At 42.3% G+C, this 18,820-nt stretch overlaps 1 protein-coding gene across 8 annotated transcripts in view; it reads right to left on the bottom strand.

Moving 5' to 3' along the window:
* Positions 1-18,820, bottom strand: part of FARP1 (FERM, ARH/RhoGEF and pleckstrin domain protein 1) — a 307,967-nt gene that overhangs the window by 244,899 nt on the left and 44,248 nt on the right. Inside the window, exons 1-2 of one of the 8 annotated variants that reach the window (XM_055542880.1) lie at positions 3,465-3,718; positions 2,884-3,019 (exon numbers count right to left, since the gene is read on the bottom strand). The exons of 2 other annotated variants lie outside the window; for them this stretch is intronic. The gene's annotated coding sequence lies outside the window, so the exon portion shown is untranslated. Of the gene's footprint in view, positions 1-2,883; positions 3,020-3,464; positions 3,882-3,977; positions 5,918-18,820 lie in introns of those variants that run through there. 5 more of the 8 variants (XM_055542881.1, XM_055542883.1, XM_055542886.1 and 2 more) reach the window with 5 other exon arrangements.

Below are 18,820 nucleotides of genomic sequence, written 5' to 3'. Positions count from 1 at the left end.
CCCACCTCAGGCATCTTTCCTGAGTTTTTCAGATGCTAGAAACCACCACCAAATGGAAGGAATTAGCTACCTGATGATCATGAGCACATGGACCTCAGATCTACTGATGCCTAAGGATTGATGAAGTTAGCCACCCTGTTACCTCGCCATGAACCAATCAGAAAATGTGCACGAGACACTCACATACCCTGCTTCACCTGGCCTTTGGAAATGCTTTGCTGAAACATGGATGGACCCAGCGATTGCCATATTGAGTGAGTCAGACAAAGAAGGAGAAATATGGTATGGTATCTAAGACATGTGGAATCTAAAAAGAAACATACAAATGAACTTACCTACAAAACAGTAACAGACTCAACAGACTCAAAGACTTAGAGAATGAACTTACAGTTGCTTGCTGCTGGGGAAGGGCAGGGAGTGGAGAATGGGAGAAAGGATAGTTAGGGAGTTTGGGGTGGACACATACACACTGCTGTATTTAAAATGGATAACCAACAAGGTCCTACTGCTTAGCACAGGGAACTCTGCTCAGTATTATGTGGCAGCCTGGATGGGAGGCGAGTTTGGAGGAGCATGGATACATGTGTATGTCTGGCTGAGTCTCTTCACTGTTCACCCGAAATAATCACAGCATTGTTAATTGGCTGTACTCCAATACAATTTTTTTTTTAATGCTTTGCTGAAACCCTTTGGGAAGTCTGGGCGTTTTTTGAGCACGAGCCACCTGTTCTCCTCACTTGGGCCTGCAACAATACTTTCTCTGCTCCAAACTCTGACGTCTCAGTTTGTTGGGCCTCACTGTGTGTTGAGTACACAAACGTGCACTCAATAACATGTTCAATGTTTAAATGACCAAACTGTTCCAAGAAATAAAAGATGAATCCAAACATGAAATCTAGCTGAATTTTCGTTCAAACATTTAAATGAATCAAGAACTCAGGCCCTTCTGGGGTAAGTTATTCAAGGATAAACTGCAAAACAAGAGGCAAAGTGGTGAGACGAGGGAAAGCAATTACTGGTAAACTTTAAATCCATGTATACAGTAAGAGGAAGGCTAAAAGCACTAATATATGCAGAATATTATAATTCCTGACAACACAGAAATAATTTAAAAACTGGCAAAGGAAGGAGTTGAGATGGCGAGAGGCCTGTAGGTTAATTGTTACCATATGTTACCATAAGACTGATAATAAAAAGGGAATTTAAATCCCCAAAGATATACAACTGGTTAATAAGCATGCAAAAATATGTTCAACACTGTTCTCCACTAAGAAATGCAGACTGCATCCACAATGATATTTCACACCCACTATAACGGGCAGTAACATGTTATTGACAGTGGGGGAAAAAACTGGAATTTTTCATACACTGCTGATGGTCGGTGGGAATACTAAAAGGGGCAGACTTTGGAGACTATTTGGGAAGCTTCTTAAAACTTAATCATAAAATCCACATATAACCTAGTGACTGGGTTCCCCTAGTGACTCAGATATTATACTCCTAGACATCATCCCAAGATAGATGAAAATGTATGTCTTCACAAAGACTCGTGTATATAGGAACAGTCAGAGCTTTAAAAAAAAAAAAAAAGAACAGCACATGGAAATAATCCAAATGATCACCACCCAGTGAATGGATAAGGAAAACGCGGTATATCCATACAAGGAACTATTATTTAATAACAGAAAATGAAATGCAAATAAAACACTACAACACAGATGAATCCCCAAAACATTTTGTTAAGTGAAAGGCGCCAGATACAAAGGACTCCATAGCATACGACCCTACTTACATGAAAATATCCAGGTAAGACAAATTTAGTGACACAAAGTTGTTGCTTGGGCTGACACCAAAAGGCCTGGGGGATGGAGATCTTTTGGGAGGCGATATAAACGTTCTGAAACTAGATTGTGGTGATGGCCACATAAATCTGTAGATTTACAAAAATCCTTCATACATTTCAAAACAGGTCAAAGGTAGAATATGTAAATTGCACGTTAAATACATGATATGTAGATGGACATACACATGAATACTCTTGGAAGGGCAGGGGTAGGGGAGCTAGGTCCGTGGAGACAACCAACCCGGTTACGAACAAGAGTGAGGAAGCTTTGAGAAACGCCTTTTCGCTGTATACTTTTGGAGACCTTTAACGTTTTATACCATTCAGAACAAAATTAAGACAATTTTTAAAAATTTCACTTTCTAAGCAGACACATTCCTGCAGTCCAGCCGGGTCCTCTTGAGAATATGAAATCGACTAAGATGAAATCAGAGTAAACAAGGTGCCCATCATCAACCAAAACAAGCTGATCAAGAGGAAATTTGGCAAGAGGTCTTCTTTCCAGTTTTAAATGTAAGTCACTGGAAAATTCCAGGCAAAGACTCATAGAAAGTGACTAATTCACAGAAGCAGGAGCCCAAGGGAGATGAGCAGGAAGCTACAGACTTGGGTTCTAGAGCCTCTGGAGAGTCAAGGGCTGAAGGTTGGGGAGGCAAAGACGGACCATGTGAAACTCCCAGGAGGGCAAAGGCTGTTCACGCCAGCTTAGCAGTGGGAGACAAAGCCACCTTGGGATCCTGTCCCTGGGGAGCCACAGGCCAGGGGCCAGGAGACACGCCCCAGAAAGGCAGGCGGCCCAGCAACTCTGGAGCACAGATGGCCACAGCTGGCCTTTCACGAGATTCTCCAGGCCAGAATACTGGAGTGGGTAGCCTTTCCCTTCTCCAGGGGATCTTCCCAACCCAGGGATCGAACGGGGGTCTCCCGCATTGCAGGCGGATTCTTTACCAACTGAGCTATCAGGAAAGCTTCATGAGATTTAGATATGGGGTTTTAAGAAAGTTCAAAACACAGCTATCTGGACGGATAGATTTGCTTATTTCAAAAAAAGTCTTCCCAACTCCAGGGATCGAACGGGGGTCTCGCACATGGCAGGTGGATTCTTTACCGGCTGAGCCACAAAGTCATGGGCCAAATTTCACCCACAAAGTAGGGAAAAAACTCAACTGCGGAAACCTGATAAAAGAGAATTTCTTCACTGTGTTGCCTCTCCAATCCCAGGGGGAAAAAATTAAGCAGGCTCTCTTAAATACCTCTAACAGACCTCTGCAAAGTACTTCAAGGAACACTCAGAGCAAAGGAGAAAGCTTCTCACATTGTAGAGGTTATTTCCAGTGTCTAGTTTTAACCACATCGCTTTTCTACTCAAAAGCCCGAGTCTTACCCACACCAAGATAAATGAGAAAATTCCCAGCCGGGCATTTCAACGACTTGCCCCCATCTCTCTCCTTGTAAATAATAAACTGCTTTCTAATCCAACTGGATTCTGTTCCACACGCCTGCATTTTCCTACTGCTGTGTAGTTGCTTCCTTCTGTAAAATATTCTACTTTACAGAGGGTTGTGATGTTACCTCCTCCATAAGTCTTCCTTGGTCTACTTTCAGAGGGGAAAAAACCCACCTTGCGTCAGTCTCCCTGGCATTTTGCTTGTCTGTGGCTTACATTTCACTTGCTTTCCAGGCCTCTCTCCTCATTTCCTGCACTGTGAACTCAATTACAAGTCCAGAGGGGCAGGACAAGTCTGGCTGCCGCTACCTGGGAATGTGACATTCCTCTCCTGTCTTAGGGCGAGAACCCGCCCGACTCGGGGGCTGTAAAAATTTCAGGAGTCGCGTCTCCACTGCAAACATCACTTTCCTAAAAGATGGCGAAAAAGCCCACCTCTGCCTGCAGGGCTTCTTAGAAAGTGGCTGCAAACTGGCAGCATCAATACCACCTGGGAGCTCATTAGAAATGCAAATTATCGGCCTCGGCACAGGCCCCCTGAATCAGAAAGAGGGGTGGGGTGGAGTTAACATGCTTCCCAAGAGACCCGGGCGCAGGCTCCACCCCAGGACCACTGCCTCTTCCTAGGATCCCCAGTGAGGATCAGCTGAGGTCAGAAAACCCACCTGACACCAATCAAGCACTTACCTGTTAACTTCACCAAGAAAAAACTATAGAAAGATTCTCTCAATAGCTCTTGGCAAGAAAAAGTGGCATTCCTTTTCCCATCCGATTTTCATTTGTATTCCAGCCTTGTCCTGAAAACGGTTTAAGACATCGCTTTTGTTTGCATTTTCACCGATCTGGTAGCACCTACTTCATCCAATGAAATAAACAGGCAAAGACAAAAATGTAGGATGGGGGTGGAAGTAAATAAAAGGCGTGAGGAAGAGAAGGCTCTTACTACAGTAGGAGGAAAAAAAAAAATCAGGAAACCAGAAAAAAAAATCTCCACTGATTCACATTTTCATGATGTCCATTTCTTGGTGATTCTGAGAGTAAGAAATTAAATTTTAGCTTCCCCTCCATTTTTCTCTCTAATTGAAAGCCCTGGGTAAATAAAATGGAAGGAGAAAGGCAGTCTTCTGTAAGATAAGAAACCAGCTGGCAGCTTCTTCCGGTTCCCACATAGCAAGGGCACTGCAGTGGACCCAGAGGCCGTATTTCTGAGGCTGCAGTCAAGCTCACTCTAAGTAACACACATCATTCTTATCCACTCACTAAGGAAAATCCTCTTGTTCGCCAACTGATACTGGCCAGCTCTCCAAAACCCTCATCTCCTCCGCCCGTAAGGAGGGTGCAGTATATATTATTGGATCTGCTTACTCTACGTCCTTGAAAATGACAGACTGTTTAAAGAATGCTATCACTGAAATATCACAATAACCAGTATCATTGCCATTCACAAGCATTCTGAAGGACCTGTTATAATCCAGGGACTTACATTTTGGACACCAAGCAGGAACATTGAACCATACAAGTTCATCCCTCAAGCAGAAGAGAGCAAGTACTCAGTGATAACTGTTGAAGGCAATGTTTTTATTCTGACAATAGGTACAGTATTATGTGAACTGTAAAAGCTACGGAGAATGTCAAGGAAGTCACCTGTCCTTGGGAAAAAACTAACAGTTTTTGAGTAGCCCTGAGGGCAGATAGAAATGTATGGAGAACACACACGGTCTTGCCGGAGGTCACGCCTGCATTCAGTAAGGAAGTGTCCGCCCAATGCCAAGAGCTATGCACAAGACGGATACAGACCAAGAGAGGCAAGAAGATAGTGAAAAGGAGAAAGCGGGGGGATGCAGCTTTCACTCTGCCTGAAATAATAGGGGCCAAGGGATAGGAGGCGCATCTGATGGATCAGAACGAACCACTGTGGTTTTTAAGACAAGGTAAACCCATGCAACTTTAAGAAAAAAAAATTGGCAGGGAATTCCCCGGCAATCCAGTGGTTAGGACTCAGCACTTTCACTGCCACAGTCCTGGGTTCAATCCCTGGTTGGGGAACGAAGATCCCAGAAGGTGTGAAGTGAAGTGAAAGTCGCTCCATCGTGTCCAGCTCTTTGCGACCCCATGGACTGCAGGCCACCAGGCTCCTCTGTCCATGGGAATTCTCTAGGCAAGAAAATTGCAGTGGTTTGACATGCCCTCCTCCAAGGGATCTTCCCAACCCATGGAACAAATCCAGGTCTCCCAAATTTCAGGGGGTTCCTTACCATTTGAGTAACCAGAGAAGCCCCCCAAAAGGCATATGGTGCTACTAAAGAGAAAAACCAGAAAAAATTTGGCAGTGAAGTGTTGGTTAGATGACAACATGGGTTACCTCTTAGGAAACAACTCTGTGATACTCCATGCAAGAAAGGATGGTAGCCACAATGAGAACAGAGAGAAAGGAGGCATATTTTGGGAATATTTTGACATTAAGAATCTTTGCAAATTGATGACAAATTAGAGGTGGGATAAGAAGATGGGATTATGGGCAAATCCGCAACTTCAATGCTAGTGAGAGACAGAACTCAAGGACATGCGGGAAGGTCCATGCTGTGACTGACTGAGATGACTGCAAGACAGGAAGGTGGAATGTCCTAGAATAGTCTAAAGGTCATTCTCTCCATTTATTCAATGCCCACCCTTCCTTGTCCCCTGTCTACCGCCTCCCAAATGCTTTCTTCAAAGTAACTGAGTAGAGGGGCCTGAGGTTCAGGAAAGGGACTGTAAAGTCATCCATGCATAAGTCAGAGGTGACACTGTGCCAGTGGGTAACATTTTGGAGAGCCTGGGAAGGGCACAGAAAGACAAAACCAAGATAGTACCCTGGAGTGCATGCCAAGACGCATGGGCAGAAAGAGGGAATAAGCAGACTTAGTGAAGGATTCAAAGGTTCTCAGAACTGGAAGGACTTCTGGAGAGCACTGGGGCTTCACTGGTGGCGGCAGTGGTAAAGAACCCATGTGTCTAATGCAGGAGACATAAGAGACGTGGGTTCAGTCCCTGGGTTGGGAAGATCCCCTGGAGGAGGGCATGGCAACCCACTCCAGTATTCTTACCTGGAGAAGCCCCATGAGCTGAGGAGCCTGGCAGGCTATCAACCATAGAGTTGCAAAGACTGAAGAAACTTAGCATGCATGCTGGAGAGGATGTATGACCACCTTGTCCCTGATGGATAAATCTCATATTTATAAAAGACTGAGGCTGAAAATCCATTCCACAATTATAGCAGGAACCCAAGGAGGCAAGAGCATCACCAAGGACTAGAGAGGGAACCACAACGCTGAATGCTCTTGGGGCAACAAGGCAAATGAGGATTAAGAATTAAAGTTCGTTCACTAGATCTGATATGACTGGGTATTCACTGGTATGAAGAGAAAAGTTATCTGGGGAGAAATGAATGTAGAGCCAGAGGGATTATTAATAATGGAGAGAGCAAATATATTAGCCCTTACTAATCTGTTTTTAATAGACTTAATATTTTAGAGCAGTTTTACGTTTCTAAGAAAATAAAGAGAAGGAGCCTGGGATTAACATATTCACACTATATATAAAATAGGTAAACAAGAATCTACTGTATAGCAGAGAACTATACTCAATATCTTTAAATAACCTAAAGTGGAAAAGAATCTGAAAAAGTATATGTATGTATGTGGTATATATATAATCACTGGATCACTCTGCGGCACACTTGAAACTAATTCAGTTCAGTTGCTCAGTCGCATCTGACTCTTTGCGACCCCATGGACTGCAGCACCCCAGGCTTCTCTGTCCATCACCAACTTCTGGAACTTGCTCAAACTCATGTCCATCGAGTTGGTGAAGCCATCTAGCCATCTCATCTTCTGTCGTCCCCTTCTCCTGCCTTCAATCTTTCTCAGCAACAGGGTCTTTTCCAATGAGTCGGTTCTTCGAATTAGGTGGCCAAAGTATTGGAGCTTCAGCTTCAGCATCAGGACTGATTTCCTTTAGGATTGACTGGTTAGGTCTCCTTGTTGTCCAGGGACTCTCAAGAGTCTTCTCCAACACCACAGTTCAAAAGCATCAATTCAGCGCTCAGCTTTCTTTATGGTCCAGCTCTCACATCCATACATGACTACTGGAAAAACCACAGCTTTGACTAGATAGACCTGTGTTGGTAAAGTGATGTGTCTGCTTTTTAATATGCTGTCTAGGTTTGTCATAGCTTTTCCTCCATCTTTTAATTTCATGGCTGCAGTCATCATCTGCAGTATTTTATACGATATTGTAAATTAACTGTATTTCCATTTTTTAATATTTATTTATTTGGCTTTGCCAGGTCTTAATTGTGGCACATGGGATCTTTACTTGTGGCATGTGGTAGATCTAGTTCCCCGACCAGGGATTGAACCCCAGGCCTCCTGCACTGGGCACGCAGAGTCTTAGCCATTGGACCATCAGGGAAGTCCTGTACTTCAATTTTTAAAAATCATTTAAAAAGAAGAAAAAACTCAGTGCTGCTGGATTGAGTATATTAACAGATTCAAACTTTGCAAATACAGCTGATGAAAATCTGAAAATCTTAAAAAAATAAAGAAAACCAAAAACACAACCCAGAGAGTTCCTAAATACCCCCTCTCCCCATACAGTTTTCCTATTAACATCTCACATTACTATGGTACATTTGTTACAACTGATGGACCAATACTGACAAATTATGATGAACTTAGGTCCGTAGTGTATATTAGGGTTCACTGTTTGGGTTATACAGTTGGGGTCTAACAAAGGCACAATGTCACGTATCCACCATTACAGTATCATATAGAATCCTTTCACCACCCAGAGGTCTTCTGTTCTCCGTCTATTCATTCCTTCCCCCTCTTGTCCCCCGACAACCACCATCTCTATAGTTTTGCCTTTTCCAGAAAGTTATCTATAGCTGGAATCAGACAGTATGCAGCCTTTTCAGACTGGCTTCCTTCACTTAGCAATGTGCATTTAAGATTCCTCTGTTTTTCCAAGCCTGACAGCTCAATTCTTTTCACTACTGAAAAAGATTCCACTGCCTGGAGCTGTGCTGCTGGTTAAGACTCTTGAGAGTCCCTTGGACTGCCAAGAGAGCAAACCAGTCAATTCGAAAGGAAACCAACCGTGAATATCCATTGGAAGGACTGATGCTGAAGCTGCACTACGTTGGCCCCCTGATGTGAACAGCTGACTCACTGGAAAAGACCCTGATGCTGGGAAAGACTGAGGGCAGGAGGAACGGGGGGGACAGAGGATGAGGTGACTGGATGACATCACTGACTCAATGGATATATGGATATAAGTTTGAGCAAACTCTGGGAGATGGTGGAGGACAGAGGAGCCTGGTGTGCTGCAGTCCATGGGGTCGCAAAGAGTCAGACATGACACAGCAACTGAAAAACAGCACCACCACCATTTATTGATCCACCCAGTGGAACTGGTTGCTTTCAGCTTGGGGCTACTCTGACAGGATTTCCAATTACAGGCATGGGCGAATGTAGCTGGCACCTCCAACAGTAACCAGCTCCACTTGAGATTAGAAACTTGAGGTGAGCAAGTCCTGGGGCTTAATGGACAAATCTGCTGTCAATTTCAGGCTCAGTCAAGCCCACACATTGGCAGGCAATTTATCTCAAAGGTCCTCTGAGATACCTTTCCTCCTTTACTTCAAGATACAGTGATGGGGCTTAATAAATAACTAAAAATGTTTTTGGAATGCAAAAAAAAAAAAAAAAGGCACCAGGCATTTTCCTGAACAAACTCTAAAGCATTGTTAAGCTTGTTTTCAATTAAGTCAGGATATCTCCAACAACCTCATTATGTAATAAATAAATTTTAAATAAAAGAGTTAATTTACCCTCTATCATTATCGGCTGCCGTTTCAAACACTCAGAAGATGATGCTCAAGAACCGAATGGCAACACTGAAGTGTGTCCTACATCCTGTGTAACATTCTACTGACATCTTTTCTAGAGTGAGTAACGACATTATTTCATATAACTTGAAGAAAAAAGAAGAGCATTTCCTAAAGCTGACCAAATCCAATGAATCATAAACGACAGGGCTTCCCTTCAGGGTGGGCAAAGGAAAGCAATTTCTATTAAACCATTAAAGGATCGACTGTGAAATTCTCTCACCCTTCCAATATTATTTGAGAAATACACTGGGTGCTGTTATCACAGACCGAATGATACAATAAAATACAACAGTGTAAATGGTATCAAATTCTGTAAACGATTCCCCTAGAATTAATTATTAGTCAAAACAATGGAAGGTCAAGGGGGAAAAAAAGAACATAATAAAAAAGCGAAACCCCTTGTGAAAACAAAAAGAATTTAAATGTCAGCTTGGTTAATAAATAAGGTATTTAATTAAACAATGTTGTCCATTAATAAAATTAATGATGATGAATAGCACATTTTTGCTGCGGGGTGTTGGAAGAGAAAAGATTTAGATATCATCCGTCAGACTGCAAATCCATCAGGTTCTAATCCTCATTTCTGAACTGTGAGTGTATGATAAAATTAACTTTCCTGAATTTTAGACTTGTCATTCACAGAATGTGGAGAATCAACTAAGCACAGAACAGAACATTTTCATTTAACCAACACTTATGTAGCCCTTTCTAGAGCAGATACTGTTCTATGAGCCTTGTAAATACCAATTTACTTAATCTTCAAGACCACCATGATGTGGATACCTACTAGTGACCCCTTTCACAGATGAGAAAGCTGAGGCAAAGAGATTAAGTCCATTTTCCCACGGTCACCCAGCTAGCAAAGTCACAGACAAGGGACCAGACAGCGGACAGGCTGGTTTTACCACTTGTCATGAGCCCTCCTGGACAAGATAATCTATAAATTGTCACCCTCTCTAATACTCAGTGACCTTATGACTCAGTCACTTTAGATGAAATCAAGTTCTTCCCCAACTTCTCACCTTTTCCAGCACAGAGATGTCAATCAAGCTAACCACTAGGCTAATCACTCATGTAAGCTGCAAAGGACACCAGTGGAGAAAACTCAACAAATAATCAAAACGCTTACTGAATTATCCCTAGACCTCCAAAGAGTACAGGGTACTTCTTCTGTGACAGCTTTTATTTTCTTGGGCCCTGAAATCTCTGCAGATGGTACTTGCAGCCATGAAATTAAAAGACGCTTCCTCCTTGGCAGGAAAGCTATGGCAAACCTAGAAGTGTATTAAAAAGCAGAGACACCTTTTGCCAACAAAGGTCCATCTAGTCAAAGTCACGGTCTTTCCAGTAGTCATGTACAGATGTGACAGCTGGACCATAAAGACGGCTGAGCACCAGAGAACTGACGCTTTTGAATTGCGGAGCTAGAGAAGGCTTGCGAGTCCCTTGGACTGCAACCAGTCAATCCTGAAGGAAATCAACCCTGAACACTCACTGGAAGGACTGATGCTGAAGTTCCAATACTCTGGCCACCTGATGTGAAGAGCCAACTCATCAGAAAAGACCCTGATGCTGGGAAAGACTGAAGGCAAAAGGAGGGGATGGCAGAGGATGAGACGGTTAGATGGCATCATCTACTCAATGGACATAAATTGGATCAAACTCCAGGAGACGGTGGAGGACAGAGGAGCCTGGCATGCTAAAGTCCATGGGGCTGCGATGAGTAGGACATGATTTAGCAACTGAACGATAATTTTTTTCTATCTTTTAAAAAGTATAGTTGATTTATAATATTGTATTATTTTCAGGTATACAGCATAGCGATTCAGCACTTATACACTTTATATTCCAAAGTTATTACAAAACAATGCCAATAATACCCCATGCTGTGTACTATATACTTGTAACCTATTTATCCATAGAAGACTGTACCTCTTAACCTCTTACCCCTATCTTGACCCTCCCCCTTTCCCTCTTCTCACTGGTAACCACTGGTTTGTTCTCTATATCAGTAAATCTGTTTCTGCTTTGTTATATTCACCAGTTTGTTGCATTTTTTTAGATTCCACATATAAGTGATAGCACAAAGTATTTGTCTTTCTCTGTCTGACTTATTTCATATTTTCATATCCTCCAGGTCCATCCAGCTATGTTGTTTCAAATGGCAAACTTTCATTCTTTATTACGGCTGAGTAGTGTGTGTGTGTGTGTGTGTGAGTGAGTCACACATTTATCCATTCATCTGTTGATGGCACTTTTATAAATAAATAAACAATGCTGCTATGAACATTAGGGCTTCCCTGGTGGCTTAGAGGGTAAAGAAGCCGCCTGCAATGCAGGAGACCCGGGTTCGATCTCTGGGTCCGTAAGATCCCCTGGAGAAGGGAATGGCGACCCGCTCCAGTGTTCCTGCCTGGAGAACCCCATGAAGAGGAGCCTGGCGGGCTACAGTGCATGGAGCCGCAAAGAATCAGACATGGCTGGGCAACTAATACTTTCACTTTCGTGAACACTGGGGTGGATGCAACTTTATGGACCAGTGTTTTCATTGTCTCTGGATATGCACCCAGCAGCAGAACTGTTAGGTCATATGGCAGTCCTATTTGTAGGCTTTTGAGGAACTTCCATACTGTTCTCCACAGTAGTTGCACTAATTTACATTCCCGCCAACAGCAACAGTGTAAAAATGCCCTTTTTTCCGCATCCTCACCAACATTTGTCATGTTGTCTCCTTGATGACAGTCATTCTGACAGGTGTAAGGTGATATCTCATTGTGGTTTTGATTTGCGTTTCTCTGATGATTAATGATATTGAGCATCTTTTCATGTGTCTTTTGGTCATCTGTATATCTTCCTTGGAAAAAATGTCTTTTCAGGTCTTCTGCCCCTTTCTTAATAAGGTTGTTTGGTTTTGGGTTTCCCTTGTGGCTCAGCTGGTAAAGAATCTGCCTGCAATGTGAGTGACCTGGGTTCGATCCCTGGGTTGGGAAGATCCCCTGGAGAAGCAAAAGGTTACCCAGTTCAGTATTCTGGCCTGGAGAAGTCCATGGACCATACAGTCCACGGGGTCACAAAGAGTGGACGTAACTTTTCGGTTCTTTGTTTGGGCTTCCCTTCTGGCTCAGTTGGTAAAGAATCTGCCTGCAAGGCAGGAGACCTGGGTTCAATCCCTGGGTTAGGAAGATCCCCTGGAGAAGGGAAAGGTTTCCTACTCCAGTATTCTGGCCTGGAGAATTCCATGGACTGTATAGTCCATGGGGTCGCAAAGAGTCGGACATGACTGAGCGACTTCACTTCACTCGGTTTTGATTATTAAATTGTATGAGCTGTCTGCATAACCCCCTATCAATCATACCATTTGAAAATATTTTCTCCCATCTGGTAGGCTGTCTTTTCATTTTGTCAACGGTTTCCTGTGCTATGCAAAGATTTTAAGTTAATTAGGTCCTATTTGTTTATTCTTGCTTTTGTTTCTTTTGCTTTAGGAGACAGATCCAAAAAAGATTGTTATGATTAATATCAAAGAGTGCTCTGCCGGTGTTCTCCTCTAGGAGTTTTATGGTTTCCGGTCTTACATTTAGGTCCTTAATCCATTTTGAGTTTATTTTTGTGCACAGTGTGAGAAAATGTTCTAATTTCATTCTTTTACAATATAGTTATCTAGTTTTCCCACAGTGCATTGTCTTTTTATGGTTCTGAATTATGCATTTTTAGCTGTCTTAAATCATTTCTCACTTCTACAAGGGACGATTTTTCGAAATGTCTATACACGTAGTAGAGGAGAGGCTTCATGGAACACCCGTGAATTAGCTGAGTTCTCAGCACTAAAGACACTTGTAGAGGGCAGGCCAAGGCCTTCAGTGTGAAAACTGCCAAGCATCGAGGGGACCCTCCTGGGCAAAGTCAAAGAAAGTCCAAGGCAAATTAAGATAACGGCTCCTCTCCCAACCCAAACCCTCAGTTCCCATGGAGCTCACTGCTCGACTGAAACATACGAAACCAGACCCGATCCATATGCCACGCAGGCACACGCAACACTAAAGTGGGGCTGAGGACTGAGCTCCATCGGTCGTCAGCTCAGAGGACACGTCACCTTGTGAAATGAGACCTTGAAGCACAAAGCTGTTTCTGTCACTGCTGAGAAACACAAGTTTTCATTCCAACCGTTTTCTCACAAAGCGGTTTCGTCTAGTAACATGTGCCATCCATTAAGCACTCATCTGCATGACTTTACTACTCACAATTCTACAAGACTGACTGCTACACTGGGCAGATAGATACCTGCAGAAGGAAGTTTACTGGGAGAGGCTGGGAAAGGCTGGAGAACGGAGAAGGGCAAACAAGAGGCCAAGTGAGCTCTTGGCTGAATGCCAGGCTCTGGTCTGAACACTCACTTCTACAAGGGGTCTCCCAGACCCTCCTCATGGCTTAAAAGAAGGGGCCACCAGCTGTTTCCCAAACGGGGTGCCTGGGGCTCACTTACGTAGCAAAGTCTAGAAGTCATCAACATTCTATTACCTGCCAAACAAGCCAATAATTAAAGAAATATAAGTGTAACCAGAAGACCAGACCACCTGACCTGCCTCCTGAGAAATCTGTATGCAGTTTTCATGCATGGATATCAAAGCTGGACCATAAAGAAGGCTGAGCACCGAAGAATTGATGCTTTTGAACTGTGGTGTTGGAGAAGACTCTTGAGAGTTCCTTGGACTGCAAGGAGATCCAACCAGTCCATCCTAAAGGAAATCAGTCCTGAATATTCATTGGAAGGACTGATGCCGAAGCTGAAACTCTAATACTTTGGCCACCTGATGCAAAGAACCGACTCATTTGAAAAGACACTGATGCTGGGAAAGATTAAAGACAGGAAGAGAAGGGGATGACAGAGGATGAGATGGCTGGATGGCATCACCAACTTAATGGACATGAGTTTGAGTAAGCTCTGGGAGTTGGTAATGGACAGGGAAACCTGGTCTGCTGCAGTCCATGGGATTACAAAGAGTCAGACACGACTGAGCAACTGAACTGAAGTGTACCCAGTACAACAAACAAGGACAGAAGTTAACAATATCTGGACAGCAAGAAATGGCAAATAAAAAACATACATTTTTAAATATTATAGTCCATTTTTTCAAATAGTAACAGTTTTTGTGTGTGTGCTCAGTCACGTCTAACTCTCTGCAACCCCATGGACTGTAGCCCATCAGGCTCCTCTGTCCATGGGAATTCTCCAGGCAAGAATACTGGAGTGTGTAGTCATTCCCTTCTCCAGGGGATCTTCCCAATGCAGGGATCAAACTCAGGTCTCCTGCAGTGCAGGCAAATTCTTTACCACTGAGCCACTGGGGACTAACTGTTTTGCTAGAACACAAAAATCCTCCTACAACAAGTTCTATGTATAGAATATATATATTCCCAGATCATACAGCATAAAATTTGAAAGAGAACAAAGCAAAACTCAACCAATTATTTGCAAACTCAAATACTGTTTTATGGAAAGACAATGAATGAGAGAAAAACAATTTAAGTTACGAAGAATATTTCTAACACTGAAAAGACAAATATAAGTAAATGATATTCTACCAAAGTCCCACTGAAAGGAAGATGTAAGACAATATAAGCAAGAAAAATAAAGTCTTTATCTAAAGAATTTTGAAGCTGATGAGATTAAGCAAAAAATCAAACAACAAAAAAGTATATCATCTGTTACAGAAAACATGAAGAGACCAAAAAAAGAAAAATCAGAAAAAAATTATGGAATCTTCCTCTCCCCCAAGTCTACATAAATAAACAAGCCTGGGAAATTTTTCCAAACTTGCAACAGATAAACAATCTTTTCTTTTAAAAACAAAAAGTTATACTCCCAAATTCATTTTACTTGAGCCCAAGCAAAACATTTCAAAAGAAAGTTATACTCAAAAATTATTAAAAAGCCTAAATAAAGGAAAAAAAGAAAAGCTACTATAAATAAGTAATACATACTTAAATTGGAAATTCTGAGATGGAATAACTCATGGAAAATTAGCCACTTAATTCATTATTATCGGAAATGACAGTATCAATCCTATAATAACTACTAGATGTTAAAAAAGGCATTTGAAAATTGAACTTTTATTCTTTATGAATATTCCTAAATGTATGTAAGCACTGAATAGCAACTCGTAGTAGATATATCAAAGCAGGTTTTGGGGAGAGTTGAGATTAGGAACAATTTTTACGTTTCTTTTTATTGTTGCTGTTCAATCGGCTAACTCATGTTTGACTCTCTGCAACCCCATAGACTGCAGTATGCCAGGTTCTTCTGTGTTCCACTGTCTCCCAGAGTTTGCCCTGATTCATGTCCGTTGAGTCCGTGATACTATCTAACCATCTCATCCTCTGCTGCCCTTTTCTTCTTTTGCCTTCAATTTTTCCCAGCATCAGGGTCTTTTCTAATGAGTGGGCTCTTCTCAATAGGTGGCCAAAATACTGGAGCTTCAGCCTCAGCATCAGTCCTTCCAATGAATATTCAAGGCTGATTTCTTTTAGGACTAACTGCTGTGAACTCCTTGCTGTCCAAGGGACTCTTAAGTCAACATGAAGCGGATCCCCAGCTGAAGCTGTAAGGGATTCAGGCTCTCTCAAGGACAAATGGCAGGAAATCTTTCTCGGTCAACCGGAAAAGGCAGATGTGTGTGCCTGCAAGGAATACCTAGAAGAGCTACCTGGTCATCCTCCAGAGCAGGTCACAATTCTAGAAAGGCCCACAGTCAGTACCAGGTAAGAGAGCTGGCCTTCAGAGGGAGGTGACACGTGGGTCAAGTCAGGGGATGCATGGCTGTCCACCTACCAAGGCCACCATGGACACGTGACTGTATGGTTGGGTAAAAGGAAATTATAAATGTAAGCTCCAGCTCCATGTGCTAAGGAATCTGTGCGTGTGTGTTAGTCATTCAGTCGTGTCCGACTCTTTGTGACCCCATGGACTGTGGCCCGCCAGGCTCCTCCGTCCATGGGATTCTCCAGGCAAGAACACTGGAGTGGGTGGCCAGTTCCTTTTCCAGGGGATCTTCCCGACCCAGGGATGGAACTCAGATCTCCCACGTTGCAGGCAGATTCTTTACCATCTGAGCCACCAGGGAAAACACTGACTTAGTGGCTTAAGGTTGTTATTATTTTAAAACAGAAAGGTGAACTTAAACATATATATCATTCCAGTGGTGCTATATCTGGAATTCAGACATTTCAAACTTAGTGTTGGGGCATTCTGACAAAGAGCAGAAAGTATATTATCCCTCCTCTTAAACCCGATTCTGGGACCTTCTCAGCTTCCAGTGCCCATTGCTGCTTTGCCTAAATAAGGCACAGGGAAGGCCATGGATGTTACGTATAGCATATATTTCATGTGTAACCAGCTGCCTCTAAGTTGGCATCGTACAAGGGGCAACTGTGTGGGACTCCACTTCTGCTCATCAGCAAGGATTTATCCATATGCCCCCCCACCCAGAGAGCAGCATATTGACCATGCTTTACAAAAATGGACAAGTTTCAAAGTTGAAAGCCCTTACAGATCTCTATTTACTAGGACCATTTATAAAAGATTATAAGCATTCCAATAGTAACTATTTCATTTCTATTCATGTTTTAAGTTGTGATGAATAATTATACTGATCAATGCTGAAAATCAATGGCATTGAACGAGCAGTTTACAAAAGACACAGGTAAATGGAGAGAGAACCCTGTTAGTGTTGAGAAGGAACCAATATGGTAGCTAGGACAATTTTCTAGAAATGAATATAAAGATTTTTCTGCAATAGAAAAATCCATGCAGAATATTTATAGAGCATGACAAAGCCATAGAGAATTCATCCAGAAAATAAACAGGCAATGAAAAAGCAAAGGAAATATTCATTTTATGTCACTGTAGAACTTAAAATGCACTGCTAAAGATAACTGTCAAGATGGATCGTTATAAGCTGAGAGGAATTGGAAAGGGAAGCAATGATCACTAGAAGCTAAAATGGCTTCATTAAGAACAAATCAGGCCACAATCACCGCCTCTCTGTCTTTGACAAATTTCTGCTCTCAAAGATCAGGAGACTGTGAGAGCGGTAATCTAACTGGAATTTCGGCTAGGCATTTGGAAGAAATGTTTAGGACGTGATTGTGCAATAAATGGAATTACGAGGAGGGTGACGTTCATCTGCTATTGAACACTGTGCCCAAAGAGTTCTGAATAATTGAAGAACATCTCCCTAGGCGCTGAGTCCCAGAAAAAGGCCCCGCCCTTGCAACTTAACAGCTATCCTTTATTAATTGCTCCAGTGAAGGTTTTAACGGCATGCAAATCGTATTTATGGATAACAAAGCATTAACAAAGAGAAACGCCAGGAGGAAATTTAATAAGAACGTACTGAACGGCCCACATTACATCTTTTTATAGTGCATGATATTACTACTCCGCCGGAACACTCTGAATAAAGAAGTCAGCTGACTGCTTCTACTTGAGCACACATCTTCTCTGAAAGGAAATGGATAAATGCAAGAAGAGCCAGGTTTTCTGTTGGCTCGGCTATCGTAATTATCAGAAGCTCAGGGTTTCTATGGGGTCACGCAGAGGTGGACATGACTGAAGTGACTTAGCAGCAGCAGCAGGGTTTCAGCATGGCATCTTCCTGGGAAAGACTCCTGAGCCCCGATCAATCTATTGATTGATCTATCCATCTATGTACAATTTGCTGCATAGGCAACGGACTGGAGAAACACAGACATCTCATAAAATCTGCTCTGCTTGATAAAATGTCCACTGAAGCCCCACTGAGGGACAGAGCCCTTTCTTATTACTTACATGGGCTAAATTCTCCACATTCATCATTTTTCTTGTCAGTCTAAAACATCTGCCTGTAAACCATGGTTCTTCTTAAAATGTCAAAAGAAAAACTGGGGGAGATTTTTTTTGAAAGTAGAAATCAGTTCAGTTCAGTGATGTCCAACTCTTTGCAACCCCATGGACTGCAGCATGCCAGGCTTCTCTGTCCATCACCAACTCCCGGAGTGTGCTCAGTAACAGTAAGTATAACTTACTATTATAATATTAAGTATAACTCAAAGTTACCTTGCTGGTGTTGCTGGAAATGTGCCATAACACTTCTAGAAACTAATATGTCCCAATACCGTAAATACTATGGAGTGTCTATAATTTGTCACTTATAAGAATTAATCTTTGGGAAAACATCCCAAGGAATGAAAAGGCTACAAATACAAATGTGTTCTTTGTAGTCTTGCTTACATAAATGTCAACTCAAAATACCCCAAGAATGACTAACCAAACTATGGTATATCTATGGCCTGCAACAGTAAACACTCAAAAATTATGAACATGAAGACAGCACAGTATAGAAAAATCAGCTGGTTATATTAAAGCTAAAAAAAGAAGGTAAAATCACTTCTGCACAATGATTATAGACACCATAGGCAGGGTGTGGGTGTCGGATGCAAGGAATTTCTCCTTTGACAAGTTGGCTTTATTGCTACATTGTAGGAGTGGGAATAAAGAAATACTAAAAATAAAATAAGACTTCCCTATAGGTCAAATGGTAACGAATCTGCCTGTGATGCA

Source organism: Bubalus kerabau, chromosome 12, assembly GCF_029407905.1.
Source record: "Bubalus kerabau isolate K-KA32 ecotype Philippines breed swamp buffalo chromosome 12, PCC_UOA_SB_1v2, whole genome shotgun sequence".
NCBI lineage: Eukaryota > Metazoa > Chordata > Mammalia > Artiodactyla > Bovidae > Bubalus > Bubalus kerabau.
Note: the sequence above shows the minus strand (reverse complement) of the source record. Positions and strands in the feature narration are given on the sequence as shown.